The sequence below is a fragment of the Neolamprologus multifasciatus genome, chromosome 23 (genome assembly GCF_963576455.1).
Source record: "Neolamprologus multifasciatus chromosome 23, fNeoMul1.2, whole genome shotgun sequence".
NCBI lineage: Eukaryota > Metazoa > Chordata > Actinopteri > Cichliformes > Cichlidae > Neolamprologus > Neolamprologus multifasciatus.
The window spans coordinates 41,456,878-41,477,178 of NC_140460.1; the positions used below are offsets into that span (position 1 = coordinate 41,456,878).

General features: G+C 42.0%; 1 protein-coding gene and 1 long non-coding RNA gene across 8 annotated transcripts in view; both read left to right on the top strand.

The window, feature by feature from the left end:
- Positions 1-20,301, top strand: part of dmd (dystrophin) — a 316,485-nt gene that overhangs the window by 250,864 nt on the left and 45,320 nt on the right. The window lies entirely within an intron of this gene.
- Positions 14,222-18,343, top strand: LOC146492393 (uncharacterized). The gene is made up of 2 exons (XR_014872325.1): positions 14,222-14,969; positions 15,584-18,343. It is a non-coding gene; the product is annotated as an uncharacterized LOC146492393 (long non-coding RNA).

Below are 20,301 nucleotides of genomic sequence, written 5' to 3' on the forward strand. Positions count from 1 at the left end.
GAACAGGTACAAGCTGCAGCCTGACTGAAGTTCGGGGTCTGGCTGCTGGCCTGGGGTTGGCAGTCACTCAGCTTCATCAACACTCTGGGTTCTTGGCTAGCTAAGTGCTAGCATGCTGTCCGAGCAGATGCTTGCAAATAGCTGAAGTTGTGTTAGCAGCATTAATTAAGTTGTTTCTGTCCTGGATGCACTTTACACATGTTACTCTAATATTCATAGACATGCTGCAAACGGCACCATTATTCACCACTAACTGAAATCAGCTGACTGTAGCGCGACTTTAAGTAGAACTGATCGGCAGGATCGACAGGCAAGCAGACTAACAATTACAAGGAACTGAACTATTCAATTCAATTCAATTAAATTTTATTTATATAGCGCCAAATCACAACAAAAGTCGCCTCAAGGCGCTTCATAGATACAGAGAAAAGCCCAACAATCATATGACCCCCTATGAGCAGCACTTTGGCGACAGTGGGAAGGAAAAACTCCCTTTTAACAGGAAGAAACCTCCAGCAGAACCAGGCTCAGGGAGGGGCGGGGCCATCTGCTGTGATTGGTTGGGGTGAGAGAAGGAAGACAGGATAAAGACATGCTGTGGAAGAGAGACAGAGGTTAATAACAGATATGATTCAATACAGAGAGGTCTGTTAACACATAGTGAGTGAGAAAGGTGACTGGAAAGGAAAAACTCAATGCATCATGGGAATCCCCGGCAGCCTACATCTATTGCAGCATAACTAAGGGAGGATTCAGGGTCACCTGGTCCAGCCCTAACTATATGCTTTAGCAAAAAGGAAAGTTTGAAGCCTAATCTTAAAAGTAGAGATAGTGTCTGTCTCCTGAATCCAAACTGGAAGCTGGTTCCACAGAAGAGGGGCCTGAAAACTGAAGGCTCTGCCTCCCATTCTACTTTTAAATACTCTAGGAACAACAAGTAGGCCTGCAGAGCGGGAGCGAAGTGCTCTAATAGGGTGATATGGTACTACAAGGTCATTAAGATAAGATGGGGCCTGATTATTTAAGACCTTGTATGTGAGGAGCAGGATTTTGAATTCAATTCTGGATTTAACAGGAAGCCAAAACAGGAGAAATCTGCTCTCTCTTTCTAGTCCCTGTCAGGACTCTTGCTGCAGCATTTTGGATTAACTGAAGGCTTTTCAGGGAGTTTTTTGGACATCCTGATAATAATGAATTGCAGTCGTCCAGCCTGGAAGTAATAAATGCATGAACTAGTTTTACTACTGGGAACCAGTTCTTTACCAAAACCTGTTGTTGTTTCCCATCCTCAATCATCAGTCGTTCAAAGAAAGTAATAAGATGAAAAGTCTGTTTCAGGATTCAGGAGATCTTTCTCATTGTGCCTTTGGCAGATCCAAATCTCATATTTAGTCACTTAGCGTTGGCTGAGGGGATACGTTTGGGGACAGACAAACTATTAAAAGACGGTTTTTCAAAGTCATCATCACTAGGATGTTGTGCATCTGGAGACAAAACATCAGATGCTTATCTCTGGTCAACTAAGCCAGTAAAAATGGGACTTCAAATTTCATTTGACTGTAATACAGTCAAATGTGATCCTGTTTACTGTTGCTACTTGTGAAACAATGCGACATAAAAGATCTGGTTGAAGATGGAGGCCAGTTGGTCTGTGCTGACTTTCAGGAATGAGGGGGACACACTGTTAAGTCCCGGAGCCTTCCTGGTGTTCTGTCTCTGGATAAGCAGACTAAACATCCTCACAGATCTTTAGCGCAGGTAGGGGTCAGAGGGGACGGGGGTGCAAGTAGTCTTTTTGTATAGGTGTATGGAAAACAAGTTGAGTCGTGTAGGGACTAATGGAAAAGCAGCTTTAGTTACCCTGATCTCCTTGGTTAGCTTGTTTCCAGCCTGCTTGTAGAGGGCCCGGACCCCTCTGCTGTAGGCCTCCTCTGTGAATAACCAGTTAACCTAACCCAGGGGTCAGCAACCTTTAACACCCAAAGAGCCATTTGGACCCAGTTTCCACGCAAAAGAAAACTCTGGGAGCCGCAAATACTTTTTGACATCTAAAATGAAGATAACACTGTATATACTGTTTTTACCTTTATGCTTTGTGTGAACAACTAAGGTGTGTTGCTTATGAACTCCATGAAGTTACAGAGAAAATTACATGTTATTTATGTAATGAACACATTTGAACTCTTAAAGAAATATAATAAAAGCAAAGACACCCAGCTGAACTAAAATGATCCAGCAAACAAAAACTGTTATGAGCCGCCACCCTTATATCTCCTTTGTGCTTTTGGAGCCTTGACCTGACTTTTAAAAAATAATGGAAAAAAAGCTCTATGCTGCTGAAAGATGAAAAATAGATATTTACAAAATTCTGCCTAAATATGTATTTTACCTGGTTAATGTGTCTGGCGGGGCGTGGTCTGCAGCGCCGCTGCAGGGGAGGCGACTCACCTGAGCGGCACCCGCGATCACGCCTCGCCGCCTTAACGTCTGTGCTGTTGTGTTGGTGTGTGTCGGGCTGTGAGCTGCAAAGCTACAGCCGGCTGTGTGCGTACAGCAACCGTGTGTGAAAAGTGGTCAATAAAGAGATGCTGAAAAGCGTGTTCATGCAAACATCGTCGGGTCTGCCGTGATATGTTTACAATAAGACTTCTGCTCCTGAACCTCTGCGCACAGCGTCTGCAGATCGGGGCTGTACGAAGTCACTTCCATCTTTACAGGACTGTAAGCTGTCGTCTGTGAGGCGTGAGCGTGTTTGTTTTTAACATAGTTCACGGTGGAGCTGCTGACATAATGTGGATCCGAAGATCCATAACTGGCCTACCTGGGGCTGAAAGTCTCGATAAATGCAGCCGTTTCGGCGGGTACACCGGCTTCCACGAGTGTGACGCTTATTTGAGCGATGAAAAAATAAAAAAATATAATTTTCTTTTTATATTTCAATATCACAATAATCTTCCAATTTAGAACTACAAGTTAAAAAAGAACAACACAAATAAAATACACTTCAGCTAAATACTTCTAATTTATTTTCCCAAACCACCCGGAGCCGCAGTATAAGGACTAAAGAGCCGCAGGTTGCCGACCCCTGACCTAACCCCACTAACTGCATGACTTTGGACTGGTGGAAGACTCTGGCTTCCTCCTGCATACTTTCTTCCTTGAGTACCCACACAAACACATTCAAGACGCTGTATATCAGAAATTCAACTCCCAGGTTAGATTGTCAACACAAAGTTCAAGTTCAAAGTCTCGATGGAGAACAATAAGCACAAATACCCTGAGGTGGAGTGAACACCATCATGACCCTGCTTGCAAACTTTCTCCTCCTCTGTCAAACTGACCTCACATTCATAATAACAGCATTATTGCTGTTGAAGATTCAGTTCATTTTCTTATTTACTGTCCGGCTCTTTGAAACGTCGCGGCAAAATGTCGAGGAAAAGCAGCGAGTTTTTTAAATGGACTCACAATGAGGTGGAGTTGTTGCTGCGAGTAACACAAAAGTACAAAGTTGCAAAAGCGAGTGAGAGTTAAAGAATGTGAAGAAGAGCTCTCTGCAGCATCTGCAGACTGATGTTAATCTTTTTAGGGCTGTCAAAATTGAGAGCAATCAAAACAACTGCTGTATAATGCCTCTGCTATCTCTGTTTAAATGGTCACATGACTGCATCACATGATCAAAATGCGTCATTGTTTTAGAAAGTCTGCGTTTTCAAGTGTCCACGCTGCGACGGGACAGCTCCGTTTTGAAATGTGTGTGTTTTCGAGAGCGTTTTCAAACCGCTGCATTTTTCCGTCTCAGTGTGGACGGGAGGTCAAAACGGAGAGGAAACGATGCAAAACGCATTAGTGTGGACGTAGCTTAATTCAGTGATGCTCTAGGAGTGAGCACTTGACAGTAGATAGGAGTAACTGCCTTTCACAGAAGGAGGCAAGAAGCTGAAGGCTTAGCTCCTTTGTATTTTTGGAAACTTTGGGAAGTATGTCTGCACTCTGAGAGTGAATTCCTCTGTTGGACAACCAACAGAGCAGAGTCGAGATTCTAGTTGTGGTGAAAATGCAGATGGAGGCCTCTGAGTGTATGAATGACTGTCTAACAGGTAGGATGACAGGAGAGCACTGAGATTTAAAGCACGCAGAACAGAGGCTGACTGTTTGCAGAACATGGATAAGAAAGTGTTTGGACCAGAGTATTGATGTCAATATTAAGGCTACGTCCACACGTACACGGGTGTTTTTGAAAACGCAGATTTTCCGTTTCCGTTTTAAAAAATAATCCCGTCCACACGTAAAGGCAGAAATGAAGGAAAACGCTGCTAGGAACATGCCAAAGCAGCAGATGGCGCTATATTCCTAAGCATGTAGAAATGTTGGCCAATCAGAAGTCTAGAAGCCTTGGTGGGAAAAAGTAAACAAAGCTGGGGCATAGAAGCAGAACCGAGTCGTATGTGTGGAGGGACAGTAACTGTGTGTGTATATGTAAGCATTTAAACACTGCAGAGAAGTAACAGTAACAGTATTGTAGAAATTCATTTCACCGAAACAATAATGTGGCGCACAGTGTGACGTCAAAAAATGCGCATACCTTTGACGCTGCGTTTTCTGCGTTTTCCTCGTCCACACGTAAATGCAAAAACTGAGTTTTCAAAAATATCCACCATGGCCGGAGTTTTTAAAAATCTCCGTTTTCAGTGACCGAAAACGCCGTTTACGTGTGGATGAAAGGTGCAAACGCATAGAAAAATCTGCGTTTTCAAAAATACCCGGGTACGTGTGGACGTAGCCTCAGTTTGACAGATAAAAAGACAAACAGGTGATGTAAAGAATAGACAGGTGGTTGACAGATCTTCCTTACTGAACTTAAGCATAAGATTAATTATTAAGAACAAACAGCCAAAGAGAATTAGTAAAGTCAGCAATTGACAGCTCATTGTCGTTGGCCTTTATCTCGTAGGTGATGGATCGAGGTTGGTGTTTGTGCTGGCCACTCAGACGGGGGTAAAAAGGACCATCCTGGGGGCTCAGTCCTTGAACACTAATCCCAAAAAACCACCCTGACACGCATTTGCAGATATACACACCACCACTACAACCCTGCACCCCTCCTCCTCCATTTCTGGCTCTCATCATTGAGGTGAAAAACTTCTAATGGAGTCGAGGCTCCTTTGCTTTGAGAAGCAGTGGGATGGGGGAGGGGTGGGAGAGGCGGGGAGCCTGAGCTCCACCTATTCAAGCAGCACAGGCTAAGTTTTCTGGAAGCACACAGGGCTCCATGGAAATTAGTTTAATTTCAAAATAAAGGTGTCAGGATTCCCAGTTCAATCCTGTTATATTTGTCATAATTGTGTAACTTTGTGTATATTCCCATTATTTAGCAATGAACAGCCAGGGTGTGTGAACTTGCTGAGGGCTTTGGGGGAAGCTGTTCACTCTCATATAAGATTACAGTAAATGTCATCTTTTTATGTAATAAGATGATCGTTCCACACTCATGTTGTCTGTAACATCAACCTTGCACTGGCTAAGAGTTCGAATGAGTTCAAATGTGATAAAAGCTGAAAGACTTTGAAAAAATAATTGTTTTTGTTAACAAAAAAAACCCAGGATGCATCTTGGTTTTGTTTTATTTCAAGTTGTGTTATTTGGTTGGACGTTCACAACAGAAAATCCCCACTGAATGACACCTTAGTTTTACTTTTACTGTTGTTGGTCCATCAGCCAGTCACAGAAACGTGCCCACAGTGGGCGACTTCTGTGTTTGTTATACTATATTTTAGTATCTTTGGTATTTTTTCATGGTTCTCCCATTCCTGAACACTGCTGTTTCTCCCTTACCTATTTAGGCCCACTTGTCAACAAATTAGCGTTCAACCAATATAAGTGTCATCCACATGGAGAACCATGCAGGTGGACGACTGCACAGGTACATCTGCAGTGGGTGGAAACCTGTCTGTACACAGTCTGTGTCAAAATTCATACACAGATGGACACAATTACAGAACTAAAAATGATCCATCAGAAGGGTCCCGTTGCAGACGTCACCATGCACACCACCATCACGTCCACAGCGGTGAACTTTTTATTACTTCTGTTGTTTAGGTTTACATTAGATTGTATGTATATGGTCCATAAATAGCCAGAATCTATAGTGGGAATATTGTTTACTTCACCAAAGTCTGGGCAAGATCACCTAAAAAATATTTTCCAAACTGACAAATCTCAGAACCATGGGTAGTAACAGACCTACAGCTTCACTTTAAATTCAACATTCATTTTATTTTGGTAGCACATACAGAGCGAGGAGGGTGTGTACATATCTGCACATTAACTCTGAGCAGCACTTCACAAACACGGCTCTCCCAAAGCACACACGTTTTTAATACTATTTGTTCAGCATAAATAGACAGAGGGTGTAGACAGGAAAGCTGGGAGAGAGAGAGAGGTTAGGACATGCAGCAAAGGCCTGCTGCTCTCCGGCCATATGGCTTATGGCTCACCCACTGAGCTACACCGGTGTCCCAGCACACACGGATTCTAACAGAAAATAAAACAGGTTATTTGTAATGAACTGTTTCTGGAGATGTACTGCAGAGCCTGTTTGGCAGTGAGTGAATGACACTGATACAGACCAAATCCTCAAAACAAGGTAGGATTTTGATCAAAAGCACTTGTTTTCTTGGGGTTTTGTTGGTTCTTCCTCTTTTTGGTATTATTCCCTTATTTAAGCCAACTTTTAGCCTGCTCAGTATTCTACCTGTGCAGATCATTGTTGCCATCAAGCCGTCCACTCTAAGTTTTTGGGAGTATTTCATGCTTGTGCATCTTCGTAAGCCTCAGTTTTGGTACAATTTCTAAGGTCCTCTCTCTGTGTGGTCAACAGTATTAATGGATCCCAACAATAACAATAACCTGTTTCTGCAGTCAGGACCTCTACTTACACTTATTGTGGTGATACTTTTGCATGTCCTGTGTTTATTCTGGGCACCTTACTTTAAGGATATATGACAGAAAATGCTGTACAATCATTTCATTTTTCCACTTTCTATGTTAGCTTATGAATCATGCAAAGACGCCCTGCTTTAAAGCCTCAGACTGAGCCTTTTCACCATCTTCCTCTTGGTATTTTCAAATTGTATCCAAAAGAAAAACCAAATGCTCATTGGCCAGGGACTTGTGATTGATTGTTAGCCAATGAGCACCTTGTTGAAAATCCTTCTTTCTGGTGTCTAGAACGCCCAAAATTTACAAAATGAACTTAATGTTGTATCCAATGTAAACTAGATATAAAGTCTGCTAATACCATCAGTAAAGCAGCTAAGGTCACAGAACAAAGGAGCTGAGGGCCATTGTCCCATAGATTTCAAAACAGCAGGATGTTGTTTAGTCAGCAAAAGGCTCGCCCCCTGCTAGCCTTTAGAAAGGATGCACATTTAAGTTCTCCATTGGCTTTAGTTTCCAGACCTGGATGCTTTGTCTATCTTTGAAGCTGTTTATGATAGTAAGCAAGCAAAACGAGCACACAGCAGGGATATGAAGCTTTCTACAAGGAGCTGGTTAACTTCCTGGATAGATAGTTATATAATTAGTAAGGGAATCCACAAAGATTGGGGTCAAATCAAGTGAAAATGTGAATAAAGGCTATTTTAAAAATGATCTGAAGTAGTACTGGTGTGATTTTTATAGGACTCAGCTTTAGATGGATGGAGTGTGTAACTAAATTCTGCACCTAAGTAGGAGGATCACCCATGATTTTCTCGCTGTAGTATTTTGGCATGTCAGGATTTTTCTGGCTTGAAGCGTTTATTTTGAAATAGTAGGCGGAAGTCGTGCATGTTGTATGTTGGGACGTTGATCCTTGTGTCTCGCTGGGTCAGTCAGCCTCTGCAGCCTACAACTAGCACTTACAAAGAGAAAACACAGGCTCCGCACCGTAATCTCGGACGTCTCCCTCCGGTTGCATAGGACGCTTGGTCGGACCGGGGCCGGCACATCCCCGCTATTCTGCCCGGGAATCGGATCGTTCTATCGCGCTCGGAAGAGGCTCGGAAAGGCCGGCGATGCGAGAACAGCTTCGGAAGTGAGTGCTGAAGGCTAGGGTCTGTCTCTGCTGGTGATAAGTAGTCTGATTATGATGGTAATCGTGCTGGTCGTAATGCAGTAAACCTGTTCAACGCTGGCTGTGTGGCCGCGGGAGAGACATCCCCCACACTGCACACTTTCATCCTTACTGCCGAAAATGCGCAAACATAGACTCCGCATTTTTTAAATGGCAGAGGTTGTATGCAGGATTTGTTTGGAACAAATAGGTCTGCTGCCTCGCTGTGTGCTCTTCTCTCCCGGCGTATAAAACGCACCTCAAACGACCGCCCGCTGTAATGATCGGATCATTCAGACGTGCAGAAAACACCGTGTATGCTCGTGTGATGACAGCGCATACGCAATATAAAGCGATCGATATTTTTCAGCAAAAGAAGGGAAATCGGTTCAGTTATGTTGTCTGAAAGCCCGAGCCAGCCGTTGTTCTTCGGGTCTGGTTTTGGTCTTTCGGATCGCTACAGAGGAGCCAGCCCAGGTGTGCAGGCGGCCGCTTCTTGCTGGCTGAATCGTGCATTTCCTAATTTAAATCCTTCCTTTGCAGGCTGCTCTTCCTCTGGGCACTTGCTGCCATATTGGAATAAAAGGGAACACACAGAGCTTCAGAGCCCCAGGCTGGAGTCGGTGTGGGCTGTTTTTATTTATCCGTACGTGTTTGAACTTCACAAGCTTGGGTTTTCTTTTTAATTTCTACGTGTGAGCGAGCGAGCCCGAAAGCAGCAGCTAATGGATCGCTGTGCATTCCTTCACACGCACAGACGTCGTCACCGCCTCTGCCAGCGAGGCTGCTCCTGCGTGGATCCGTGCGGGATTTTTTTTCTTTCGCACAGTGACTGCTGCAGTTTTACCGCGATTTCGATGCATCGCACTGTTGTCTATGCAGCCAACCAAGAGCTTCTGATTAGTTTAGTGATCTCTGTGCAACTTCATTTAGATGAGAGCAGAGGATGCTGATGCAGACTTTTGGCCACAGTGTGAATGCAGGTGTGTGCCTATTGTGTGTTTGTGTTATCAGTCCCGTTTATGGATGAGAAGCCACACATGGTGAATTGGCTTTGGGGCGTACTGTGTGCAGACTTTGTGTTAAGCTTAGATAACCTGTTCTTTCTAGGAGGAAATGACACTTGTGTCTCAGCTTGTGCTGCAACAGAGTGTTGGAAACAAAGTTATTTGACATGATATGAACAAAGCACAGATTCTTTAGGTCACTGTATTGTGGCATGTACCAAACAACAGGTAAGGATGACCTAAATGATCAGACATCTAAATTGTAAAGTATCAGACAATTGATCAGTCTGTCTGTGATTGGTTAATACCAGCTCCAATAATTAAAGGGACTTTTCCTCAAAGCCTTTTTTCACTTTGAGCATTTTATTTACTACAGTCAACCTTTCACATTAACATTGCTGTAGTGCTTTACTTTATGTTCTTAAGCACTCTAATTATCACACACACTCCCTCCAGTAGAGTCATTAAGGGCATGCAGATGGGAAACATAACAGTAATAGAACAAATGTTTATGTTACTTTCTGAGGAAAGAGAAAAACAAAGGACAAAAGCGAGCCAGTGTTTTTACCCGACTATGGAATAATTGTTTTTCAATGTGTAGCAGAAGGTTCAAAAGTCCAGTACTGTGAGAATGCTTGAGCAGTTTAGTCACAGTCAAATGGGTATAACCTTAAACTATGAGTTAATAAACAGCACAGGATTCCTCGTGGCATCAGGTAAATACAGTTCAGAGCATCAGTTTTAGTGCACTGGCAGTGTAAATGTGCACCAGTGTGGACTGTGATGTTGTCTTAAAAGACAGAAGGGGCAGAAAAGAAACTTTGTTTGTTATTGTCTGCTCGCCATCATCATTTATCCGACTTGAAGTTTATGCAACGCCAGCCGTATCATTTTTATAGATTGCAAAATTTTGAATCCATCCGTCCTCCTCTGGATCCTTATCCCAGCTGTCTTAGGGCGAGAGGCAGGTTACACCCTGGATAGGTGGCCAATCTAGAGAGACAGACAACCACTCAGGGCTGGGCCATTTAACCAAACCCCACTAACTGCATGTCTTTGGACTGTGGGAGGAAGAACCTGATGGTGGACTTGAACTTCGGACCTTCTTGCTGTGAGGCAACAGTGCTATCCACCATGCCACCATGCTGCCTGAAATTTGATTTGAGATTTTTAAAAATTATTATTATTATTTTTTAATGAAACCAAGTTAGCATTTTTGAAAAACACCAAAAGTTTCTGTAAGTGCAGGAATAACCTCTTCAGATTTCCCTTATTTTCAGTAGTTTTAAATATGGATTTCACACATTGGGACTTACTTTAAAGGCTACTGTCTGAGCAGTAGCAACAAATATACATATATAAAAAACTTTAAGCAATATGCAGAGGAAGATGTTGCCAGTGTGAAGTGACTCTCATACCTCTTTGCAGAAACATCATGGAAAATGTTTGTAATAAGTTATTCAACTGCCTGCTTACTGCAATTCATAGCATTATTTCTTTGCACATGTATGTGTACGCGGTGTATGACCTCACATCTTGTGTCATTGTGGATGAATTACTGGATTTCATCCCAACATTAAGTGATGCAGAGTGAGGTAATGCTTGACATTTCCTGGAAATACCCAGTTTTGGGAAACAGTTGGATCAAATGCATCCATTCTCTTCATTTTCCAACAGTGATGTAAAGAGTTGGCGTCAGACGTTTATTGAAATATATTCTTAACAACCACATTAGAAAAAATATTGACAGATGTCTAGATGATTGGTTCAACACTGAAGCCAGCCAGCTTGACATGCTGAAGATTGGGTGCATGCAAAATGGTGAAGCATAGTCTTTAAATGTTCTTCAATCACTCTCTTCTTAGATGCTTCAATTAAGTATTAGAGGTACAATACCATTACCAAAAAGATTGGTACACTGCATAAATGCAAAGAAAAAACCCTAAAACATAAATAAAAACGATTTGCAAATCTCAGAAACCAACATTCATAATATAACATAGAAACATGTAAGAAATCTACCAATCTAAACAGTCTTGCATAACTCTTCCCACCGACTCACATCAGGTGTTAAACTAGCGTCTAAAACACAATCTGGTCTTTAAGTGATGACGTATGAAGCCTTCTTCCAGGTCCAAACTACTCTGTGTTTATTAAGCCTGTTGTGTTTTTAACATGTTTTAATGCTTTGTATCTTGTTCTATTTAATCTGAGCAAGCCCCTACAAACAGTCAGTGATCACTGTCGGCCTCTCTCAGTTTTTATTACCGCTGTTCATTTTAACGCTCAGTTTTTAAAACCTTGCAATGTAACTACAGCCCAGCCCATGCAGCAGTATATTAACCTCGTATTGTGGATGGATTATCTCAGTTGTTCTTCTGACTGAAGTTTGGTCCGTTTACAGCATCCTGCCATGCGATTACATTTGTTCCTGACCACCGAGAACACTCACGTTAACTTTTACCAAGTGGAAAAAAGTTAGCGTTCATCCTCTAGCTTCCCTGTGCTAATGTGGTTATATTGTGCTAACTGTAGCTAGCCACCATGTAGCACATCATTATATAGCAGCTAGCCCAACTTCAGTAACCCCACAAACGTCACTGCTGTTCAGTTTTCTGTCCTCATTTATGTTGGAAGTGATAGCAGAGCTGTACGTTTGAATTTTTTCAGAAGTCTCTCGGTCAGAACATGCTATATCATGTTTAGATTGAAGCTAGCGAGCTAACTTCCGCTAACTTCTAACGTTGTTAAATTTAATAAATCCTGTTTTCATGGATGCCTGGATGTTAAACTTCATTGTTACACCTGGTAAAGCAGCAACGCTGATCATTTTATTACAGATGAAAGAATTTAGACAGTCTTTAACTCTCAGTGATGCCGCAGTGTTTGTTTGGCTTTGGGACCTGAAGTGGAGTTTGGACCCGGAAACGGATAATGACGTCAGACTTAAAGACCAGATAGGTTCAAAGACACAGGAGCAGGAAGGGCTTGATAGCTTCTTGCTAATAACGACAACTTTGCTTTCAGTGCATGTATCCGGTTGTTAAGTGATGATGTGACGAATCCTGCTTCCGGGCCTAAAGTAGTCTGCGTTTAATATGGCTTTTGTGTTGTTAACATGTTTAATGTTTTGTATTTTCTTCTATTTAATCTCAAAAAGCTCCTAAAACAGTCAGTGATCACTGTTGACCTCCCTCGGCTTTTATTACCGCTAATCATTTATTTAAGCTCAGTTTTTAAAACCTTAGGATGTAACTACAGCCCAGCCCATGCAGCAGTATATGAATGACTAACCTCGTATTGTGGATGGATTATCTCAGTTGTTCTCCTGGCTGAAGTTTGGTCCTTTTACAGCATCCTGCCATGCGATTACATTTGTTCCTGACCACCGAGAACACTCACGTTAACTTTTATCGAGTGGAAAAAAAGTTAGCTTGTTTATATTATGCTAACATAGCTGTGTCGCTAGCGGTCACGTAGCACATCATTATATACCAGCTAGCCAAACTTCAGTAACCCTACAAACGTCACTGCTGTTTAGTTTTCTGTCTTCATTTATGTTGGAAGTGATAACAGAGCTGTACGTTTGAATTTGTTTCCAAAACCCCGCAGTCAGGACATGCTATATTGTATTTAGATAGAAGCTAACAAGCTAACTTCCTTCTAACTTCTAACTCCGTTAAATGTCGTAAATTCTGTTTTCATGGATGCCTGGATGTTGAACTCAATTGTTACACCTGGTAGAGCAGAACGCTGATCATTTTATTAAAGATGAAAGACTTTAGACAGTTTTTCAACTCTCAGTAATGCCATAGTGATCGTTTGATATATGGACCTGCAGCGGCGTTTAGGCCCAGACACGGCTAGTGACGTCAGACTTAACGACCGGATACCCTTAAATTGCACCACTGAGTTCCCCCCTTTGACACCGTTTGCCTGCCTAATGAGTTCGCAACCTGAGGTGGAAAGTGCCCACTGAACCATCTGATAGTGCTGCTTGTTCAGACCATGAATTGAAGTAAATTCAGTGTTATATTAGCAGGATATCAGCAGTTGATTGGTGGTTCTAAATTTAGCATAGGTGAGCGTGGATGTCTATATGTGTCCGTGATAGTTTAGTGTTTATGTGCCGGCGTCTCCTCAGATTCTTGTTCAAGAACATCTGTGATAACCTGAATTGGATACGTAGTTTAGTTGGATGGAGTATCTGTTGTCTGTCCATAATAAAACTGCTGTAATATATTTTCATGTCAGACTTGGTTGTGGGCAGCTGGAATTATTAGTTTAATTGGAAACAACTTTTTATTTTTACTTTCCACTACTTGTTTGCTGGTGAGCAGCAGAAACTGTTGCAAGTTACCAGCCTTTGGTCTTAAATATATATATATATCATAATATAATATATGATAGTAATAATTCACAGTGTAAGGATGCTGCACATTTGTGGATGAAATACTCCAGACTCTGTCATGCTTATTACAGACATGTGTATGAATGTGTCTGAAGTGGCTGAGGTCCTGTTTATTCAGTGTTTGAGGTTTGAGGACGTTTGTGTAGCTCTAGTACACTTCCACTCATTATTTGGAGTGGGTGTGTGGTGGATGCTGTCTGTGCTAGAGAGACAAACAAAGGCAACGCAGCAAAAAAACATAATTATGGATTATTATTTGTAAATGTTTCTCAGGTCGAGGTTAACTGCAGGTGCACTTTGTGTGTGAATTTTCAGGTTGTGTGCTCATTTAACAGACTCTCGGATTATGTTTGTGCATTGTATTTAAAACAGCTACATTTTACAGCTGATTATTTTTGCTCTCTATGCAGTTTGGGGAAAATTTTGGGCAGTTTATTTTTCTATTTCACCGTACTATTTATTTTCCTCCCTTTGTGTCTCAACCAGTACGGACTAAACTGAGCAGAGAAGAACAGCAGAAGCTCCTCGGCAAGGGCGTCGTTTTTCAGGCTCCCCAGAAAGTTTAGTCGCTGCTGTGCCCTCTCGGTCTGTGCAGTGTTAGTTTAACAGAATACATCATCGTCCAGGAAGTCAGAGACCCTCTCTACATAATGCCTGTTGACGTATATAGGCTGAGGCTCAGATGTGCTTCACCTGAAGTCCACTGTTATTTCCTTCGATTTCGCGGTGTTGAGGACCAGCTTGTTATTGCTGGATCGTGACGCCAGGTCTTCCACCTCCTTCTTGTATGCAGACTCATCTCTCCAGTGATGAGCCCGACCACTGCTGTGTCATCTACAAACTTCACAAAGGAATTGCTGAGGTGGGGGTGCAGTCATGGGTGTAGAGAGTGCACAGTAGGGGGCTCAGCACACGTCCCTGTGGGGAGCCGAGGTTGAGATTGCGTGTTGGGAGAGGTGGGGCCTTACTTTGAATCTCTGTGGATGGTTTCTGAAGTCCTTAAATCCAGACGGCGAAGATTGATTAGTTGTGTTACCAGTCTGTTAGAGATGACTGTGTGTTGAAATAAGTCTGGCACGGCCGTCCTTGTGTTCCAGACGGGCCACAGTTGTGTCCAGAAATTGTGGGAGTCACCTGTGGGTGGAAGAGCTTGAATGATGCGACTTCTGAACAGTTTCCAAACACTTCATAATGACTGGAGTGAGAGCCACTGGATGGATATCAGGGATGTTTGAGGACTTGAAGCAGAATGGGACAATGCTAAGAACAGGATGAATACTTTTGTCTGCTTTTCTGGGGCTCACTGCTGCTAATATCAGGTCATGCTCCTCCACTGTAAAGATGTAGCTGGTGTTGGCCGGAGGTGTGGTTTTTGTTGTTGTTGTTGTTGTTGTTTGCAGGCGAATAAGCAGTTCAGCTTCTTTACCAACACAGCATTACCATCAGGTCTGGGATTGTAGTTACTAGAGGTGGGAATCACCATACATCCCACGATACGATATTATTGCAATTTTTAAAAATATTTTGCGATATTCAGATTCTGTACATAAAGGTAAACTTTATCAATCATCATTTTCTCTAATATCAAAGTCTCACACTCAGTCTTTCTCTCATTTCAGTTTGATTGTTGACAAACTGAACGGTTTGTATTACAGTCTAGTCCAACTTAACTGAATCAACCATCTGGTACAATTATAGCTATTCTGAACTATGCAGTTTATGAAAACTATGCAGCCCCTTCAGCAACTGAAGAATTTGAAAGTAAATTAAAACAAAATATAATTTTACATTAAATAAAAAAGTTTTAAACTTAATTAAAATAAAACATGTCTTAAATTAAAATAAGTAAACTGTCATGTTTATTGCTGCCAAAAACAAGTTAAACACATTTGGACAGTGAAGGAATGTCAGGATTCTTGCTCAGAAAAAGGATCAACATGCTCTGAAGTCAGAGCACAAAAACCTTTTTGTAACAAAGTATCGATTTCTGCTGTCCCTGTATCCATACATTATTAGCAAACAAAATATCACCATGCTACACAGTATCCATTTTCTCCCCACCCCTAGTAGTTAGTGATATTTTGGCCGCACCATCCTCAAGTTATTGCTGCAGAGGTTGTCCTCAGTTATATTTGTATAATCCAGCTTGCCCTGTCTCATTCCATTTCCGGGTTTGCCTGGACTGTGCTGCACACCTCACCAGGCCTAAAGCAGTGTTTTTGCACAGTACTCAGTCTTTTGCACATTTGTGTGCGTCTGCACTGTCTCGTGTCTGTATCATGCTGTTGCACTGTCTTTGTTTTGGGGTTTTTTTTGTGCAATTTGTGTTGATTGTCTGTTATATGTCATATGTAGCACCACGGTCTTGGAGGACCGTTGTCTCGTTTCACTGTGTGCTGTGCCACTGCACATGGTTGGAATGACGATAAAGCCCCCGGACTTGACTTGATGTATGCTTGATGTAGAAGAGTACGGGTGCAGTGTCCTCATCCAGGTCCTGAGATTCAACGATACTCCAGTCTGGAGTATCCTTTTAACAGTGTTTGAAGCAGAGGGCAGCGGTTTTCTTTACCTTGGTCCAACTGGCCCAAGTTTGTATGGCCCTGTATATTTTAATCTTTGGAATAGACTTTATCCAGTGTGTTTTTCCCGTGTGTAACAGGTAAAATGATGATGGGATTTGGGGAGCACTAAAAGACTGATGTTCCCAGCTGCTTCTGCGTATATTCAGCTACTAATGGCAATATGTAGGAGGCTAAGGACCAAGTTAGCTTTAGTATTTGGCTATTCAGCTATCCTGATCACTGCTGTGGTCAGGATAGCTGAAATCCCACAGTGGAGGACAAGGGGTCTGCATTTAACTGTCAAATATTCTAAGTGTGGAGAGCAGCGACTGTCTGCAGTCTAAGTATTATTGGCTCATTTTTCATGAATATAAATGCAAATATCTCCACATCATTGTTTTCGTGAGTTGTGGTTTCAGTGTAAGCGGTGTAGGATGTGACTCGTTAGCTTCACAACTGCATCAGTAATGCAGGTTAAAGATTATCAAAGCACAACAGTCCTCAATGAGTCTATCGTCTTCCAACTGTAGCCTCAGCTCATCCGTTTTGTTCACAACAAACCTGACATTTGTGAGGAAAAGGCTAATGACGGAGTTTTGTGCTTAGCCTTTCCTACACACTGCAGCTTTGTTTCTGTTCCCTGTCCTGACGCGAGCACCTCCTAGTGAACTATGAACCCAGTGTTCTGGCTGGTATGTTGTAGGAGTGAAGAAATGCCTTTGTGAACGTTTGTTTGCTCTGTGAACAGATAACAGGTGGTTTAGTCAGATGCACGTGAGGTTTGATGAACAGACTGTTAATGAAATTCTAGAAAAGATGTACAGACATTGCAGCACATCTCAGATAACGTTGAATGTCGTCCCTCAGAGTGTGACAGGAACATGTGTTGACAGTTTGGTGACAAAGTCATGCTGTGCAAACCTGATGCACGCTCTCAGGTACTGCAGGCTTCTCTACTTAAGTCTGCTATTTGGACTTCAGTAGAAGAATATCATGTCCTTTAACCCGTTAAAGCCGGTCGGAGCAGCACGCTCTGTTTTGCGTAACTATTTTTAAATCCCTGTAGCACTGCAACCACGTGAGCTAGCGCAATAATTTTTTTTGCATATGAAACCGGAGGAGTTGTACTTACATCTTATGCCATCAGCTTGTCCTCGGTCACAGTTTCCTTCCACATATAGCTTTGCAAAAACTGCATAAAAAGCACTTGCAGCAACAAAAACATAATATTCCAGAAACACGCTTTGCCGATCCGATCAGCTGTTTGTAACACTTCCTACGTTCATCAGCACGAACTATCGCATGTCCACCATGTCCTGCCCCAAACTGGAAGTGACGTCATTTTGAGGAAATGTAGTTTTTTACCATCAGGGCCTCATGAGCCTATACTGGTGTTTTTAAAAGTTATCTTTGACTTTATGACTTTCTGTGTGGTTTCTGGGATGCTTAGGACTCATATTGCACTGCTGGAAATAGTTTATTTTGATGCATATGCTGCTTTTTTGCAAATTAGCATTATAATATTTATTTTCGTTTTTCCTGCAGTGTATAAAAATTGGTGTATTTCAAAAATAAAACTATGAAGACACTCAAAATAAATTTCCTGTGGTGAGAAACTATTTTGTGCAACTTTTTTGTATTTACAGTTTTGAGGGATAAACCTCTTAAATTTCTCTAACTAGAAATATATGTTAAAAAACAAAAACGATTTTCAAATTTTTTGTAGTTTATTGCACTGTTTTGCAATTTATGTAATTACTATGCACTTAATGCAGACATATTATTAAAATCTGGGCTGTAATGGTTGTATTGATGTATAGCAACTTGAAATGCTCCCAAAAATGGCTCCACAGCATGTAAACATATAATATAAGCTCTGGCGGACTTGGTTCTATGGTCGGTCTTAAAGGGTTAATAAGACATCCAACCCTCGATGGTAGGTTTATGACAGGGATCCCCAAGAACTCATACACGTTCTTGCACTTGTTGCCACATAGTGCTACGTAACCTAGCTGCCTATCATGTTAGCATGTGAAATATAAATTGTCCCAAGATATTATATCAAATGTTACTTCTTGACAGCCACAAGTCTCTTATTTGTACATATCATATTGATTCTGCTAAGAACACGTGGAGCTGAATCCCAGTTGGTCTTTTAGCTGGTAAATGGATCGGTTCCCAGACAAAAACTGGCCCATCATGATCGGTCTGAAGAGCCCAGATGATCCAGTCAAACACATTTGTGCAATTTCTCAAAGCAATGGTGACGTGCAAAAGAAAAGAAATGTGTAAATGAAACAAATGAAGTTATATAATAATAGTCTATGCATACAAATACAACATAAATGTACATTTTTCAGTTTATTTGATGAACAATTTTGTAGTCAAAGTAGCCAATTATTTTATTTACACACACGTTAATTACATCCTCTGTCTTCCTCGCTGAGTGGGTGGGGCTGCTGTCCCTCCCCCTGCATTTCTCCACAGCTCGTTCTAGCAGCAGCTTAACTGATGACTAGTGTCCAGCGACTTGTTACTACTTGTTGCTGGTGCTACTGTTGAGTAGTACCAGCAATTTAACACATATTTGTGGGACAATTTGTGGTTTTCCTCTTCTTGTTCTCGCCTAGTTTTTCAGCTCCTCTGTTTTCGCTTTTCTTTCTTTCTTTATCAAACAAAACTGTTTTCTACAAGCGTGCAAGGACTGTAGAGGGGGGGTGGTTGGAGGAGCTGGGGGTCGACTCTGTCATGAACCGCAGTTCGTGCACACAAGCGGGATCCAAAAACAGACTCAATACGAGCAAGTACAGATTTGATCGTTTTAACAAAAGTCGACCTGGAACAACCAAGGAAGCAAAATCACAGAACTGAAGGAAACTGGGACAAATTACAGAGAAGCCGTAATCAGGACTGTGGGAGGCTGCAGGAGAAAGGGGAGACGATTACTACTGAGCAGGGAGATTGAGGGACATTACTATATGGGGGAAGCGTGTCCGTGGAAAGCGAATCAGAGGAGGCAGGGATGAGGGCGGATGGTGCACTTAGAGATCCGAGCAGGCAGGAGACACAAAACATAGTAACCTGGGCACACGGAGGCAGAATTAACACAGTTCATGTAACACTTAGATATACAAAGCTTTGCAGGCAGCCTAGTTACCGCTGAGGGTGACTAACGGCCTGGCGTGGAGCAGCCGTCAGCGCACGGTTAAATCATCCTCCTGGCGCCTGGAATGGGATGCAGGTGTGATGGTGATGGCCCAGCCCGGGGGTGTGGCCACCGGGCATCCCACACACTCCTCAGACACAGAGCCACAGACCATGACAGAGTCAGTGACTGCTGTGTGTACTGGTTATCGTTGAAAGTATTTAAAACTGAAGTGATCAGTTTAAAAACGGTTTGATTAAAAATTTAAAACTGAGTTAAATGAATGTAATCATGAGCATGGATGCAGAGATGGAAGCTTTGTGGTAACTTTTGGATAAGATCACACATTCCTAATATTCCTGCAGAATTTAGCACCATGTAAACTTCCATGAGACTTGACTTGTATTAAAGATGATTAAGTTTGTCCATTTCTGTTCCTGCTACGCCCAGCAGCTCATTTCTGACCAGGTGTTGCTGCTAGCTTCTTTCTTTTGTCTTTATCTGAATTTTCTCAGCCTGTTTCTTTGTGTCTGGCATCACATCGAGCTCTGTGACACTGAACAGGTTACATGGCCAGTTTTTCATTTCACCAAGTATGAAAGTTTCAGATAAACGTTGAATTAGTTCATTATTATATCCTTCAGAAGGCAGAGACAGTGATGGACATGCAACATGCAAACAAACACTCAGAGGTGATCTTTAAATGTCATATTGTTGTTCTTCTGCACACCATACATATCACTCATTGTTTTCTGAATCACACAAATGTGTCAGTCTGTTTATCTTCACACAAACACACACAGAGCAGCTTTGAAGTGTCAGTCACGAGGAAAGAATCTGTAATGGGAGAATGACACAGCAACCATTTAACTCTTCTGGCCGTGTCGTCCTTTCCTGACACAGCCGAGATGAAGATGCTGTGTTTTGTGTTCTTTTTGAATATTATGATAGCAAGAGGAGCATAAATTCATGTTTTTAATTTTGTTCAAATAAACTCATTTACTGAGGTTTATTTTTTGTTCCTCTCAAAGGATTTCCATCTTCTTGCATGTAAATGTGCCACTCACAGCACTATTTAA